This window comes from Macaca fascicularis, chromosome 14, assembly GCF_037993035.2.
Source record: "Macaca fascicularis isolate 582-1 chromosome 14, T2T-MFA8v1.1".
NCBI lineage: Eukaryota > Metazoa > Chordata > Mammalia > Primates > Cercopithecidae > Macaca > Macaca fascicularis.
Window position 1 is genome coordinate 18,449,877 of NC_088388.1, and position 16,055 is coordinate 18,465,931.

A 16,055-nucleotide genomic window follows, 5' to 3' on the forward strand; every position below is an offset into this window, starting at 1 on the left:
GCCATGGACTTGGCTCACAGCAACCTCCGCCTCCCGGGTTCAAGCTATTCTCCTGCCTCAGCCTCTCAAGTAGCTGAGACTACAGGCGCGTGCCACCACACCCTGGCTAATTTTTGTATTTTTAGTAGAGACGAGGTTTCACCATGTTGGCCAGGCTGGTCTCGAATTCCTGACCTCGTGATCCGCCTGCCTTGGCCTCCCAAAGTGCTGGGATTATAGGCGTGAGCCACCAAGCCCAGCCTTTTTTTTTTCTGAGAGGGAATCTCACTCTGACTCCCAGGTTGGGGTGCAGTGGCACAATCTCGGCTCACTGCAACGTCCGCCTCCCAGATTCAAACAATTCTCCTGCCTCACCCTCCCGAATAGCTGAGTAGCTGGGATTACAGGCATGCGGCACTGCACCTGGCTAATTTTTGTATTTTTAGCAGAGACAGGGGTTTCACCATGTTGAGCAGGCTGGTCTCGAACTCCTCGCCTCAGGGGATCCACCTGCCTCGGCCTCCCAAAGTGCTGGGATTACAGGTGTGAGCCACTGTGCCCAGCCTGAAATTCCTTATTTTATCTTTAAAAAATCATGTAAGTTTGCATCCTTCTCTTTAATGTGTGGGGATTTCCCTCCCCTTTCTTAAAAACATCTTCCCCTCTCAGTATTCTACCTGAGTGGATGTTCCAAGAAGATACACCCAGGTTATGTCCCAAGGCTGTGGACATCTCATGCCCCATGGTGACCTCTAGGCCCTTCAAGCCCCAGGCCCCGGGCCACCTGGTCTGGCTGGGGAGAAGTTCAGGGATGGTTGAGGTTGATGGTTGAGGGCCTGCCAGCTGTCACGGCCTGGGGCTGGCCCCATCTCTGCTCTGAACTCTGCTGCCTCTCCCTCTCGTCTTGGCTCCCAGACGTTTGTCCATGCAGCTCCAACTGTCCCACTAGGAGTTCTCAGGACACCTCACCCCACCCTTTGTCCACTGAGGGTCCTTGTTTCAGAGGGGGCACTGCCTGTCTTCTGTCTTCATCCTTCTCTGCTGGGCAGCCTGACTACATGACCCAGGGCTTTCTGTGCCAATTAAGAGGAAACTGAGGCCAAGTGGAGAGGTGCCAGCCTGGGGAGTGCAGTGAGGAGGGCTGTTGGGTGTCCAGGGGCGGGTGTCTCTGGGTAGATGGGGGTACCTAGGCCTGAAGAGAGATCTGGGCACTGGCCAGGGAGGCAGGAGGAAGGAGGGAAGGCCGCGGGGCACCCGGGGGCTGCTGCCTGGCAGGTCCCCGTGCCCAGGCAAGGGAAGTTTCTTATTTCTCCTGCTCCGACTTCCCCCTTTGATTTATTATAGCCATGAAATGCTCTGCTCTCTTCTCTTTTCCTTGCTGTCCCCGGGGCTGGAGGAGCACGGGCCTCCCCGGGAGCGGGCCTCAGCCTCCCTGGACTCCCATCTCCTTCCGAGGGCTGGGCCTGGGGAACCAGAAGCAAGAGGTGAGTGAGGGCCGGCAGGGTGGGAGGAGGAGGGCCCACGCCTCCCCAAGGCAAGGTGGGGCAGGACCCCCAGGGACCAGCACGGTCCTTGTTGAGAGGGGCTGGGGCCCGGCGGAGGGTGTGGCAGGTGTGGACCTGGCAGCAGGCGGCTCCCAGGGGTCTGGGGGGATGGTGGGCTCTGGGCCAACGGCCTCAGTGAGGACTGCCAGGGTGTGAAGGTTGGGCACAGAGTTCCTGGACACCAAACACTAGGTCAGAGAAACGGTTCTCTGTGACCCCTGACCCCACATTCTGATTTAAGGGTGGCCAAAGTAGGCCTGGCCCTGGCTGGCCTGGGGATTGGGCTGAGAGCCCAGAAGAAGGCTGAGGCCCGAGGCCCGGGGGACTCCGGGCTCCTCCAGGCCGCGGCTGGACATCCCCCTGAGGCCTGGCCCAGGCTGGTGAGGGCCGGAGGCTGTGTCCGGCTCCTCGGCAGGCCTGGTGGCCGGAGCGTTTCTCCTGGCCGCTGTGCGGTGCCTGTGGTAATGGGCTGTTGGCGTTTTGCAATGGGCCGGGGGTGGGGAGGCGGCGCACACATGCTTCCTGTGGTGACTGGGCGCTTCCTGTTTTCTCAGGCGCCGGCCTTGCTGCTGCCGATGTGGAAACAGGGGCAGCTGCAGCCCGGGCGGCTCCAGGCTGGGCGCCCCGACCCTGCCCAGAGGGGCCTACGTGGGCCCAGCACCCCCAGGCCCCAGACCCGGGCAGTGGTGGCCTGAGTTTCCCCCACAGCAGGCCACCATCCCTCCCTTCCCTAACAGCTTCCGCCAAGAGGAAGGGGCCAAGCAGGTGGTCCCGGAGGTCAGAAGTCCAGGGGTGAGAGCGCTAGGTAGGGAGTCAGGGCACGTGGCTCTGCTCTCAGCTCTGCACTTGCCAGGTGCCACCGCCATCTCTCCCTCTCTAGGCCCACCTTCCTCTTTCCTGCAGTACCTCAGCATCCATGGTCTAAAACCCCTCGCCCATTCCCACCCCGGTTCTGACATTCGTTGGGCTTTGCATCCCAAGAGCCAAAGCTTTGGGGACAGCACGAGGCTGGGGCCTTGGAGGTAGAACTTGGTGTAGATCTTGGCAGAGAGGGGAACAGGCGAGGCCAGTGGGGGTTCCACACTGGAGCAAGGCTTGGAGTTGGGAGGAGCAGGCCCACGTTTGGCAGACAGGGTGCTGATGGAATCAGGGGCGGCAGAGGCCACACTGATCTGGGAGGAATAGGCTTTTAGGAGGTTTTATTCCTGCAAACCTTGGGAAAGGGCCTGACACCGCCTAGCACGCTTCCTCACAAAGACGACGCGGTGATTTGCAGGGTGGGGCAGGGCCAGCCCTTCCCAGCTGCCGAGGAGGTGGGTGCTGGTGTGGGGTGACGTGGGCGCCTCAGCAAAGACCCATGCTTCTCCCACCTGCCAGCCCGCCTGGGGTCGGGCCTTCGGTGCCCGAACTGCCCTTTCTCCGATTCTGTCGTGTTTTGTTTTTAAGCTGATATTACAAGAAGGGGAGGGGAGATGACTTTGCTTCTGGTCGAGTTTGCTGACAGCATCTGACCTCGGGAGGAAGAGGCTCTTTTCGAGAAGGCTGAGCCCTGTGCCCCCTGGGAGTGGCCAATTCACTGGCTGGGCTCAACCATCCCTTTGGTCCAGGAGGTTCAAGACGCCGGCTCCACAAGAAGCTCCCCTAAAACCCAAGTCCCGCCCATCACATCACAGTCCCAGCCAAAGAGGCCTTGGAGAACTCAAGACCCCTTGGTTCAGCCTGCGGGGCCGTCAGGGCAGCCTGGCCCTCACTGTCCTGTTGCCTGCCTTGGTGTTTTGGGCCAGCCTGAGTGCTGAGTTGGCGGCTCAGCAGCTGCTCTGGCCACGGAGGCCCAGTTATAAATAAGCCAGGGTGGCCGAGTCATCATGTTCCGAAGCTCCCCCAGCCCAGCTGCATTACCTCAGTGACCACAGGTTGGGACTGCCCAGAACTGGGCCCCCAGAACCCACCCACCCAGGCAAAGGCTGACCGGGCTGTGGGCCTCCTGGGGTCCCCAAATCCAGGGCTTGAGCATCTGTAGCTCCTGAGACCTGGGCTTCCCTGGACACAGGCCGCAGAAGGGACAGGCCCATCCCGCCCCACGGAGCCAGCAGCTATTTACAAACCGAAACCGGGAGAAGCGAAGTGGCTGCGGCCAAAGTGGCTCCAGGTCCCCAGCCCCCACCCCCACTCCATCCCCAGCAGCCCATCCCCCTCTCCCCTTGGCTTCCTCTTTCCTTCCCCGCACAGCTCCCCCACCTCCCACTGCCTGGCCAGCCCACTCTGGATGACCTGCAAGCACCCTATGGTGTCCCCAACCCCACCTCTGCCGAGCCCCTCTCCTCTCCACCCCAGGACCCCATCAGTCTGAGCTCTTGGGAGCAAGCCCCCTCCCACGAGGCCCAGCCCACCCTGCACTACACAAAGCCCATTCCCACAGTTCTCAGTTCCCCTTCATGCTTGGAAACACTCCAACCCCGATGGTCGCCTCCATGCCGCCGGTCCCTGCCTGAGGGCAGCTTCTCAGGATGCCCTTGACCTTCAAGCAGACACGAGAGGGCCCAGAAATCTGGGGTGCTGTGGTGGAGCTGCAGCAGCTGAGGCCTTCAGGGGGCACGTTTCTGGACAGGAAGCCCTGGCCATCATTCTCAGTCATCCAAGTTGGGTTTTGGCCCCCTTGTCAGGCTGGCGCAGGTCATAGGCCTTCACCAGGCACAGAGGAGCTGGGACAGATGGACGCTGGGCCTGAGCCTAACACTGCTTAGGAGCTGGCTGGTGGGATGGTACTGCCACAGCCCCCAGGGAGAGACCAGACTACACAATAGCCACTGCAGCTAACGGGCAGTCTCCCTCACATCGGTACAGAGGTTTACAGTTATACCCGTTAGTTTATTCTGCCCTCAGAACAAGCCTATTCCATTTTCTCCATCATGAAGTGGAAATTAAGGGCAAGACACAGTAGCTCATTCTTGTATTCCCAGCATTTTGAGAGGTCAAGGCAGGAGGATCACTTGAGCCCAGGAGTTGGAGGTCAGCCTGGGCCACAGAGTGAGACCCCGACTCTACAGAAAAAAAAAAAAAATTAGTCCGGCATGGTGATGCATGCCTATAGTCCCGGCTACTGGGGAGACTGAGGTGGGAGGATTGCTTGAGCCTGGGAGTTCGAGGCTGCGGTGAACTATGATCACACCACTGCATTCCAGCCTGGGCAACACAGGGAGACCCTGTCCAAGTTCAGGCAGCTACAAAGTGTCTGGAGATTCTAGATTTCACTGGGAAAATCTAGAACCCAGTGTCCTTCTCTATTCCTCTGACTGCCCCTTGCTTCATCTTGTACCTTCATCTCCCTCCTGGGAGGGCAGACGTTTTCTAGCGCTGTGACCAGGGCAGTAGCAGGGCTGGCCTGAAGCTCAAGGGGGAAGCAGGGCATGGACCATAGCACCACCTGTTACCTTCCCTGCCTGGCCATCAGCGCCCGGTGGCCCCTGCCATCTCCCCCTGCCCTGCCCCAGGGGAGGGATCTTCCTGCCATGTTCCTTCCCTCCTGACCAGTCCCAGCTGAGGAGGCGCCCGGCCTGAGCCCCACTCTGCCGCACCAGCTGGCTGACTGAGTGCCACCTCTCTGGGCCCCACATTCCTCTTCTGCGAAATTGTCATTCCACAAATACAGAGCGCCTACTTGGTGCTGGCCCTGTGCTGGGCACAACCTGTTTCTACAGCTGGGACACAGCCCCTGCCCTTGTGGAACCATAGTCCTATAGGGAAGGCAGATAACATATAAAATCCTGTGAGCTCCAAGCGGGAAACCGAGGCAGTGGGACTCAGAGGAGCTATGAGTGTTGCCTGCGGTGGGAGAGGTGTTACTTGGGATGAGCCTTGAAGGACAGGAATGAGTTTGCCAGCAAAAGCAGGGTGGATGGGCTCCATGCTGAGTCACAGCCCTGTGCCTTGGCTCTAGCAGTTCCTCTGGCCTGGTGAACTCCTACTCATCCATCAGGGCCCATGGACACACCATAGCACAATCAGGCCTGGCCTGGCCTGGCGGCTCCTCATCTCCTTCTTCCCGCCCAAGGCCTGAGCAGACCTTGACGCCAGGCCTCCTTTGTCACAATAGCCTCACCAGCCCCACCCAGGCTGGTGTCTGCTCCCTAGCTCCAGCCCCCGCCGTCCCCTGCTCCGAAAAGCACCGTTTCCCTTTTCTGGGTGACCACACGCCATGCACAGGGAATTTCCATCATAGCCTGCGGAGCCTCTGATTCACTCGGGCCCCTCACGCAGTTAACTCCTTCCAGGCCCAGGCCTCCTGCTCCTTCACCCTGTGCTGCCCCCGACCCCTAGCCCGGGACCCCTGGGCAGCCCTGCACTGGCCTGGGGCCCCAGAGCCTCAAAGCTGAATTCAGCTCCTCACTTACTGGCCCCTCCGGGCCCACTCTCCCTTGTTTGTTCCAAGGGCTCAAGGCACACACTCAGGCAGCCTTGGGCTGAGAGCACAGGCTTGGGAGGAATTCGAGCCTGGGTGGAAATCCTGATTCTGGCCCTTCTTCCTGGAGGAGGTGTAAGCGTCCACTCTGAGCCCCATTTCTCATCTGTAAAATGGATCACCCGATTGTAAAGATCTTGTGTGCTGGGCCCATGGTGGGAACTGTCATGATTAGTTTCCTTGTCTTTTCAGAGGGCCCCGCTCATCCTATCACAGGGTCCCTACTCCAGAGCTAGGCCCTTTCTCCCAGGCTGGCTTTTTCGCCCAAGAGCTGGTTTCTCAGACAGGGAGGGTGAGAGCAAAGTGCAGCCCGGGGGCCCCGGGCAGGTGGGGAATCGTCCAGGGGCAGAGGCTAAGATGCCACTGCCTCAGGGCCTCCTCTGCCAGCTTCCAGAGCTTCTCCCTACATTGCCGTTTCTCCGAGGCGGCGGTGGAGAGGCCCAGGGTGGGAGCTTGGAGGGCTGAGGACAGGGCTGAACTTGCTCCCCGTGGTGGGATGCAGGGCCTGTCACACACGGATAGCCACGTGCTACCTCATCTAGTTCATGCAACTCCGTGAGGTATGTTCTATTAATGTTCCCATTTTGCAGATGAGGACACTGAGGCTCTGAGAAATCAGTGACTTGCCGTCAGCCACACAGTGAATGAGGAGCAGGAATAGGATTCTAATCAGGGTCTCCGAAGCCACACTCCTAACCTCTGCATCTGTGGAGGTCAATGGAGGAAATGTGCACTTATTGAACCCCTACTGTATACCAAGCAAAGGCTTTCACAGACCATCTCTTTCAGTCCTCAGGACAATGCTGGGAAGTGGGTACTGTTGACTGCGCTGTAAAATTGGAGCATCTGAGCTCTGCAGAGGGGAAGGAACTAACCCAAAGGCCACACAGCCAATCCTTAGGGAAAGACTCAGGGGAACCTAGAGCCAGGGCATGGTGGAGGGGGCTCCACAGGGGAAGGGTCTGGGCTGGGGAGGCAGCTCCTGTCCTCAGTGAGCGCGCAGGGGGGTGTGGTGCTGCCCGTGGTGAGCAGAAGGAAGTCGCTGTGGGTGGCGGTGGGTTTGAGGTGCCGAAGCCTGAGTGATGTGGCTGGGAGGTGAGCGCCCCATCTGTAGAACTGGTCAGCAGGGACAAGGGTGTGGGGGGCTGGCCAGGATTTGGGGTTCAGAGGAGGTCTAGCTGCCCCTGGCCACTGGGGCTGGGGCAGAGTGGGATGAGAGACTGAGGCAGAGCTGGGGAGCGGTGGGGGGAATCTAGGGGAAAGGTGGTCTTGGGTGGCAGCCTGGAGGAGGCAAGCTCTTAAAAGACAGAGGTCTGAGGGTGTGGAAGTGGGTGGGCTTGCGCGCAAAGGCTGGGGAGACTGAGAAAGGTTCTGGGAATGCTGAGCGCTGTCCTCTGGCTGGAGGCGGAGGTGGGGCTGTCCACTTGGGCTGGGGATGGCAGAACGGCTGGCCGGACTCCGGGCGTTGGAGGTTCCCGCACAGGCCTTGGAGGTTTGGGCTTCAGCTTGAGGACAGGCGAGAGCTCAGGAAGACTTTTAGGTGGGGCAATATCCATCAGAGAACCTCGAGATAGGGACAGCCACGGAGGCACAGGCCCGAGGGGCCCTGAGAACCACGATGGCCTCCTGCCCTGCCTCCCGGCTCTGTGCCCTTGGCCGTGCCCCTCATCTCCGGGAACTGCACTTGTCATCTGCAAAATGGCACTGACAAGGCCTGCCTCATAGGCTTACGTGAGGGTGGGATGAGTGAGTGCCCAGCACGGGCACCCTCCAGTGCTTGCCTGTCACCACCCACAGGCACTGGAGCACTGCCATGGGGTACGGCTGGGGTCTAGGTCTCAGGCAGACCTGGGCGAGAGCCTCATCACCTACACCCTGGATTGGCCAAGCCATGCTGTGCCAAGTCACGGCCACTTCTGAGCCTCAGTCTCTTCATCCGTACCACGGCACCAGCTTCAGATTCGAATAAGAGAGGCCACACCCTGCGACACACTCCACGTTTCCTAGAGTCAAAGCCAAATTCCATACCATGACCTGACCTGACTGGCCCTGTCTGAGCTTCTGCCACTGACTGGGCCCCCATAGGCCTCCTTAGCGTCCCTGGCTCACGCTCCTGCCTGGGGCATTGGCACTGACTAGTCCCTCTGCCCGGAATTCTTCTCCCTGGCTCGCTCCCTCACTTGCTTCTGGGGTTTGCTGGATGCACCTCTCTTGGTGAAGCCTGCCCTGCCCGCTCTCATGAATGCTGCAAACTGTCCCCACCCACTCTGTCCCCTACCACAAGCCCCTTACCCAGCTGCGTGCCCTTGTTCCTATGGCAAGTGTCACCTTCCAACATGCAATGGGACACTCACTGTCATGAGTTCATCATGGTCTTCCCCTGCTGAAGAGCAGGCCCATGAGGGCGGGAATAAAGGGCCCTGCCTGTTTGGGCTGCCTGTCATGCAGAGGCCCCAAGTCAATCATTGTTGAAGGCCTTAATACACCGAAGAGCCAGCCCAGTGCTGTCAGCAAAACTTGGGGAGCTCGGAGGGGCCCAGGTGACCCTGGCTGGGGCCCAAGGAGCCTCTCCCAGTGTCTCAACCATGAGAGGAAGTTGCAAGACTGCCATTTCTGTCCACAGGCTCAGCTCTTTTTGGTCAACTTTCCCAGTTCTTGGTCTGAGGCCTGTGTGTTCTCACATGCCCTGTCACACCCTGTGGGGACAGGTTGCTAGGAAAGTGGGTGGGGGGACATTTCCTCATTTTCTAGCTCGTTTGGGCCAAGGCTGAGGGATCTATGAGGTCAGGGGTCGTGCTCCCCTCTGTGGACTCAGCTTTGAGGACACCTGCTCAAGTTTCCTGTTGCCCGCCTGCCTTGCGATTGCATTAGCACCCGGCCTGCCCCTATCAGCAACCCAGCCAGCAGGGGCAAAGGGTCACACTACCCTAGACCTGCCCAGCCTCCCTGTCACTCTGCAGGGCCCAGCCCCTACAGGGTCTCCCACTTGTCTAGTAGGTTGGGAAGCTGCACTGTCTAGCAGGGCTGGTAGGACAGTGAATAGGTATAACTTTTATTCTTATTATTATTTATTTATTTTTGAGACGGAGTTTCGCTCTTGTCACCCAGGTTGGAGTGCAGTGGCCCCATCTTGGCTCACTGCAACCTCTGACTCCCAGGTTCAAGCTATTCTTCTGCCTCAGCCTCCTGAGTAGCTGGGACTACAGGTGTGCACCACCACACCCAGCTAATTTTTGTATTTTTAGTAGAGACAGGGTTTCACCATGTTGGCCAGGCTGGTCTCAAACTCCTGACCTCAGGAGATCCACTCGCCTTGGGGAGTGCTGGGATTACAGGCCTGAGCCATCATGCCCGGCTGATACAACTTTTATTAATGGCAATGTGACAATATCTGTTTCCAGTCTTATTATTTTTTTAAGAGAGGGTCTTGTACTGTCACCCAGGCTGCAGTGCAGTGGCACATGGTTCACTGCACCCTCATCCTCCAGGGCTCAACCAATCCTCCCATTTCAGCCTCCTGAGTAGCTGGCACCACAGGCACACACCACCACCACCACACCAAGCTAATTTTGAAATTTTCTTTAGAGGTAGGGTCTCCCTGTGTTGCCCAGGCTGGTCTCGAGCTCCTGGGTTCAAGTGATTCTCCCACCTTGGCCTCTCAAAGTGTTGGAATTACAGGCATGAGCCACTGCACCCGCCTTGTCTGTCTATCCATCATCTGTCTCAAAATTAACAATGCACAGAGGGCATAGTGGCTCACAAGTGTAATCTCAGCACTTTGGGAGGCCAAGGCAGGAGGATGGCTGGAGGACAGAAGTTTGAGACCACCTGGGCAGCAAAGGGAGACTCCATCTCTAAAAAATAAATACAGGCCGGGCGTGGTTGCTCATGCCTGTAATCCCAGTACTTTGGGAGGCCAAGGTGGGTGGATCACTTGAGCCCAGGAGTTCGAGACCAGCCTGGGCAACATGGCAAAACCCCGTCTCTACTAAAAACACAAAAAACATTAGCCGGGCATAGTGGTGTGCACCCGTAATGCCAGCTACTACAGGAGGCTGAGGCAGGAGAATCGCTTGAACCCTGAAGGTGGAGGCTGCAGTGAGCCAAGATTGCTTCACTGCACTCCAGCCTGGGTGACAGGGCAAGACTCCATCTCAATAAAATAAAATAAAATACATACATACATACATACATACATAAAATTAAAAAATGAAAAATGCACTGCCCTTTGACCTGGTAATTCAACTTTCGGGAATCTCTCCTAGACATCCTCCTGCATATATGTAAATTAGCGTATATTATTGATTACTGCATTTATTTGTAATAGCAAAAGACTCAAAACAACTCAAATGTCCATCAATAAGTAGTTAAAGCTACTTGGCGGGGCTGAGGTGGGAGGATCGCTTGAGCCCAGGGGGTCCAGGCTGCAATGAGCCATGATAGAACCACTGCACTCCAGTTGTGTGTGCAGAACGAGACCCTGTCTCAAAAATATATATATACTGATAAGAGACTGGTTAAATAACAATGGAACGCTGGGTGTGGTGGCTCATGCCTGTATTCTCAGCACTTTGGGAGGCTGAGGCAGGTGGATCACTGGAGGTCAGGAGTTTGAGACCAGCCTGGCCAACATGGTGAAACCCTGTCTCTACCAAAAATACAAAAATTAGCTGGGAGTGGTTGCGCATGCCTGTAATCCCAGCTACTGGAGAGGCTGAGGCTGGAGAATTGCTTGAACCCAGGAGGCGGAGGCTGCAGTGAGCCGAGATCATGCCAGTGCACTCCAGCCTGGGTGATAAAGTGAGACTCCATCTCAAAAAAAATAAGTAAGTAAATAACACTGGAATACTATCCAGCAATGAAAATGGACCATAGCGACATGTAATAACATGGTGGGGAAAAGAAGAAAGACCCAAAAGGATATTTACATTGTGATTCTTTTAATATAAAGATTAAAACCCATTAAAATAAATACTGAACTATAAGGGATAGTTATAAAGGAAAGCAAGAGGCTCACGCCTGTAATCCCAGCACTTTGGAAGGCTGAGGTGGACAGATCATGAGGTCAGGAGTTTGAGACCTGACCAACATGGTGAAACTCTGTCTCTACTAAAGATACAAACAATTAGCTGGGTGTGGTGGCACACAGCTGTAATTCCAGCTACATGGGAGGGTGAGGCAGGAGAATCACTTGAACTTGGGAGGCAGAGGTTGCAGTGAGTCAAGATCATGCCATTGCACTCCAACCTGGGCGACAGGGTGAGACTCTGTCTGAAGAAAAAAAAGAAGGAAAGAAAACATAAGAAAAAAAAGAAAAAGAAAGAAAGGAAAAGAAAAGAAAAGAAGTAGAAAATTACCGAGAAAGTTAGGACAGTGTTACTTCTAGAGGGAAGTAAGGGACATTTGGGGATTCTTCTGGGGTTCCGGCAACGTTTTTTTGTTTTTGTTTTTGTTTTGAGGCGGAGCGTCGCTCTGTCGCCCAGGCTGGAGTGCAGTGGCGTGATCTCGGCTCCGCCTCCCGGGTTCACGCCATTCTCCTGCCTCAGCCTCCCGAGTAGCTGGGACTACAGGCGCCACCACCATGCCCAGCTAATTTATTTTTGTATTTTTAGTAGAGACGAGGTTTCACCGTGTTAGCCAGGATGGTCTTAATATCTTGACTTTGTGATCTGCCCGCCTCGGCCTGCCAAAGTGCTGGGATTACAGGCGTGAGCCACCGCGCCAGGCTGCTTTATAATTATTCTTTAAACTGCACATAAATGTTATTTACTCTTCTAAATGAACGATGTCTCTCATGACTTAAAAATACCCTAGTACATCCAAATAGTGGAATACTATACGGCCATTCAGTTGACGATAATTTATAGCGTATTTAAAAATAACTAAAAGAGTATAATTGGAATGTTGGTAACACAAGGAAATGAAAAATGCTTGAGGTGGTGGATACTCCATTTACTGATGTGATTATTACATAATTTATGCCTGTACCAAAATATCTCATGTACCCCATAAATAAACACACCGACTATGTACCCACAAAAACTGAAAATGCAAAAATCTCAAAAGGACAAGACAGTTCTGCATGGGTGTGACATGGACATTGGGGAAAAAAACAAGGGAGCTACAATATGTTTAGTGTGCCCCCCTCCGTGTAAAAATTTTAAAAATATATCTGCTACATGCTGTGTAGACGATTTCTAGACCAAAACACAAGATCAGGTAACAGGTGGGCTAGTCTGTGGAAGGGGAGCTGGGCAGTGGTTTACCTTTTTTTTACCTTTTGTATTTTGTACCATGTGCACATGTTATCTGTTCAAAAAATAAAATAATTAAAAATGATTTTTGTTTTTGTTTTTGTTTTTCAGTCCCTAGAGCTTCCAAGATTTTTGGTTTCAAACCAGTTTCCTGGTGACCAGAATGAAAGGGAGCCACATTCCAGCACAATGCACCTGGTGACCTCCTGCAAATCCAGGACCTTCTCCGCCCCTCTTTTGCTCCGCTGCAGAAGGGGGAAGCTGGGAATGTGCTGCTCTGGGGTCCCGCCACCTCCAGCCAGCCACTGTCCCTGTCTTCCCAAAACCTCCTCGTTGTCCCTCCTCTGTCCTCCTCCTCCATCCTCCCTCGCCCTGCTCTCCTCTTTTTTGCCTGAGGTTCACGCTGCCTCCTCACCTCTTGTCCAGTTTCTCCCTTCTCTCTGCTCCCTCCTTTTATCTTGTTATTTTGCTTCTCTTTCCTTTCCTCTTTTCCCCCTCCCCTTCCTCCCTGCTCCCTGCCTCAGCTTCTCCGTCTCTCCGTTCTTCCTCTAGCTTCCTTCCCTCTCCAGAAGACCCAGCCCTTCCTAGAGCCCCAGCAGCCAGGGTTCATGCCCCAGCTCTCTACCGCACATGCTGTGCAACCCTGGGCCAGTCACTCATCTCTTGGGCCTCAGTTGAATGGATGGCTCTCTTGGTGATGTGAGATCATAGGGTGGAAGCACCCAGCATGGTGCCAAGCACTCAAAACTTTTTTTCTTTTCCTTTTTAAGGAACTACTAACTGTGAGGTTGTGGATTACCAAACCCTTCCTGTTCTTGGAATCTGGGTCCTCCTATTCCCAAGAATTTGAATTACCACGGGTCCCTGGGGATGTAAGGGGATGAGGCTTCTGGTGTCCTTGGGGAGGGGGAGGAGCGGGAAGAGGAGCTGGGAGGACACTCTAGCATTGCCCAGAGGGCAGAGGACATTCTGCCTATTTCCAGAGGTTATTGACTCTGGATCTCTTTTATGGACTTCCTCACCCAGGCCCCTTGAGCTTGGCCATACTTGATGCAATGGGATATCTTCCTTCTTCTGGAGCCCCTTGAATCTTAGGCCTTGGGAACATGTAGCCTACCTGGTTTCTTGGCTGTACCCACGGAGGAGAGCCCCATACTCCCTACTTAAAACCAGCAAAGGCTCCACAGCCATCCCTGTACATGACTCAGGCTCCTTGGCTTGGCACTCAAGGCTCTTTGCCTTCCTGTCCTGCTTTGCTTCCAGCTGCGAGGACGGTGGCTCCCTGTTTTCCTGTTCTTTTCCTTTGCTTAAGTTGATTCTCGGCCAGACATGCCTTCCCCTCACACGCTTCCCTAAGCCATCCTATCTGGGACGCTGACCCCATCAATCATTCCCAAATGCACCTTTGAGACCGAGTGTACCTGGCACCTCCCCTCTTGCCCCACTATCTGCTCACATGACCCTCTGCAGGCCTGTAAGCAGCTGGAGGCTCCGAGGATGCCTCATTCATGTCTGTCCTCCTTACTAGGCCCAGACCTATAATCCCAACATTTGGGAAGGCTGAGGCAGGCGGATTGCTTGAGCCCAGGAGTTCAAGATCAGTCTGGGCAACATGGTGAAACCCTATCTCTACAAAAAATACAGAAAATTAGACGAGACTACAGGTGGCACACACCCGTAGTCCCAGCCACTCTGGAGGCTGGGGCGGGAGGATCGCTTGAGCCCGGGAGGTCCAGGCTGCAGTGGGCCGAGATCACGCCATTGCACTCCAGCCTCAGTGATAAAGCAACATTCTGTTTCAAAAGAAAAAGAATTGACTGGGCATGGTGGCTCATGTCTGTCACCCCAGCACTTTGGGAGGCCAAGGCAGGTGGATCACCTGAGATCAGGAGTTCGAGACTAGCCTGGCCAACGTGACGAAACTCTGCCTCTACTAAAAATACAATAATTAGCTGGGCATGGTGGCGGGCACCTGTAATCCCACATACTCGGGAGGCTGAGCCAGGAGAATCACTTGAATCCAGGAGGCGAAGTGAGCCGAGATTGTGCCACTGCACTCCAGCCTGGGTGACAAGAGCGAAACTCAGTCTCAAAAGAACAAGAAAAAGAGAAAAGAAGAAAGAAAAAGAATTATCATCTGATCCAGCCATCTCACTAAGTATCTAACCAAAGGAAAATAAATCACTATATCAAAAAGATACTGCATTTGTATGTTTATCATAGCACTATTCATAATAGCAAAGATACAGAATCAACCTAAGTGTCCATCAATGGATGATTGAAAAAATAAATTGTGTGTGTATATATATATATATATATACACACACACACACACAATGAAATACTATTCAGCCATAAAAAAGAACGAAATTATGTCTTTGCAGCAACATGGATGGACTTGGAGGCCATTATCATAAGTGAAACAACTCAGAAACAGAAAGTCAAATACTGCCTGTTCTCATGTATAAGGAGGAGCTAAATAATGTGTACACATGGACATAGACTGTGGAATGACAGACACTGGAGGTCTGCAAGGGTGGGAGAGTGGGGAGGCATGGTGAGGGATGAGAAATTACTTAAAGGGCACAATGTACATTATTCCGGTGATGGATAAACTGAAAGCCGAGACTTCTCCATTATGCAATCTATCCATGGAACAAAATTGCACTTGTACCCCTTATATTTATACAAAAAAGTGATTGAATGAATGAATGAATAAATAAGCATATAAACAAACCAAAGCAAGATGATAACACACACATGAATGAATGAATGAATGAATGAACACATTAAGCAGGGCCTAGATCTTGTGGAGAGGATAACCTTACACACCCCACTGCACCCAGTCAGCTGGGGGTTGGCCTTCTTGATGGGGAAGTGGGAACGAGGATGGAACTGATGCCAAGCCAGTCTGTCCTTCCCCTCATTTTGGGGAAAGGCCTTGGTCAGGTTCCTAGGGAGCCCTGAGGACCTGTGGCCTGGAGCCTTTGGAGAGTCCCAAGTGCAGATACAAAAAGTCAGTGAAGGTGGAAGTCAAGTAGATCTAATGGTGAGCCCAAAGCTGTGGAATTCTGGTGTTTGCTGCTAACGAAAAAACACTTGAGGCCTGGGAATCCACTGGCAAGAAGGCAGGCCTGTCTTAGTGGAGTGGAAATTTAAAGCAAGGGGCTAGATTATACAGGGGAGGACACTGAATGCTCAAAAGTTCCTTCCCAGCAGAGAGGACTCACCAGAGATCACTGGGACACACACACAAAACACCTCTACTCATCCCTCAACTCTCCAGAAATGATCAGGAGCGCTCTGAAGGCAGGGGTCTTGTATAATACTTTTTTGTTTTCCTAGAGCTCAGCTTAGAGCCTGGAACTCAACACTGAGAAGATGCATGGATGGATGGATAAGTGGATAGACAGATAGATGAATGAGTAGATGGATGGATAGGTGGATGAATTAATAGATGAATGGGTAGATGGGTGGATTGGTGGATGGGTGGATTAGTGAACTGGTAGATGTGTGGATGAGTGGATGGATAGATGGATGGATGGATGGATGGATGGATGGCTGGATGGATGGATGGCTGGATGGATGGATAGATAAGTGGATGGGTGTATTGGTGGATGGCTGGATGGATGACTGGAAGGATGGATGGGTGGATGAGTGGATGGGTGAATGGGTAGATGGCTGCATTGGTGGATGGGCAGATAAGTAAATGGGTAGATGGGTAGATGGGTGGATGGGTGGATGAATGGATGGATGGATGAATGGAGGGATGGATGGATGCGTGATGGGTGATAGGTGAATGGATGGATAGGTGAATGA

The 16,055-nt window shown here is 54.0% G+C and overlaps 1 protein-coding gene and 1 long non-coding RNA gene across 27 annotated transcripts in view; one reads left to right on the plus strand and one right to left on the minus strand.

Annotated features, from left to right (window-relative positions):
- Positions 1 to 14,432, plus strand: part of LOC123568787 (uncharacterized) — a 32,194-nt gene extending 17,762 nt beyond the window's left edge. The window contains exons 4-5 of one of the 2 annotated variants that reach the window (XR_006692330.3): positions 1,324 to 1,463; positions 12,348 to 14,432. This is a non-coding gene — a long non-coding RNA (uncharacterized lncRNA). The remainder of the gene's footprint in view (positions 1 to 1,323; positions 1,464 to 12,347) is intronic. The other variant, XR_012423271.1, reaches the window with a different exon arrangement.
- The window catches only part of SLC39A13 (solute carrier family 39 member 13), a 61,541-nt gene that overhangs the window by 19,102 nt on the left and 26,384 nt on the right, over positions 1 to 16,055 (minus strand). The gene's annotated exons all lie outside the window — the stretch shown is intronic.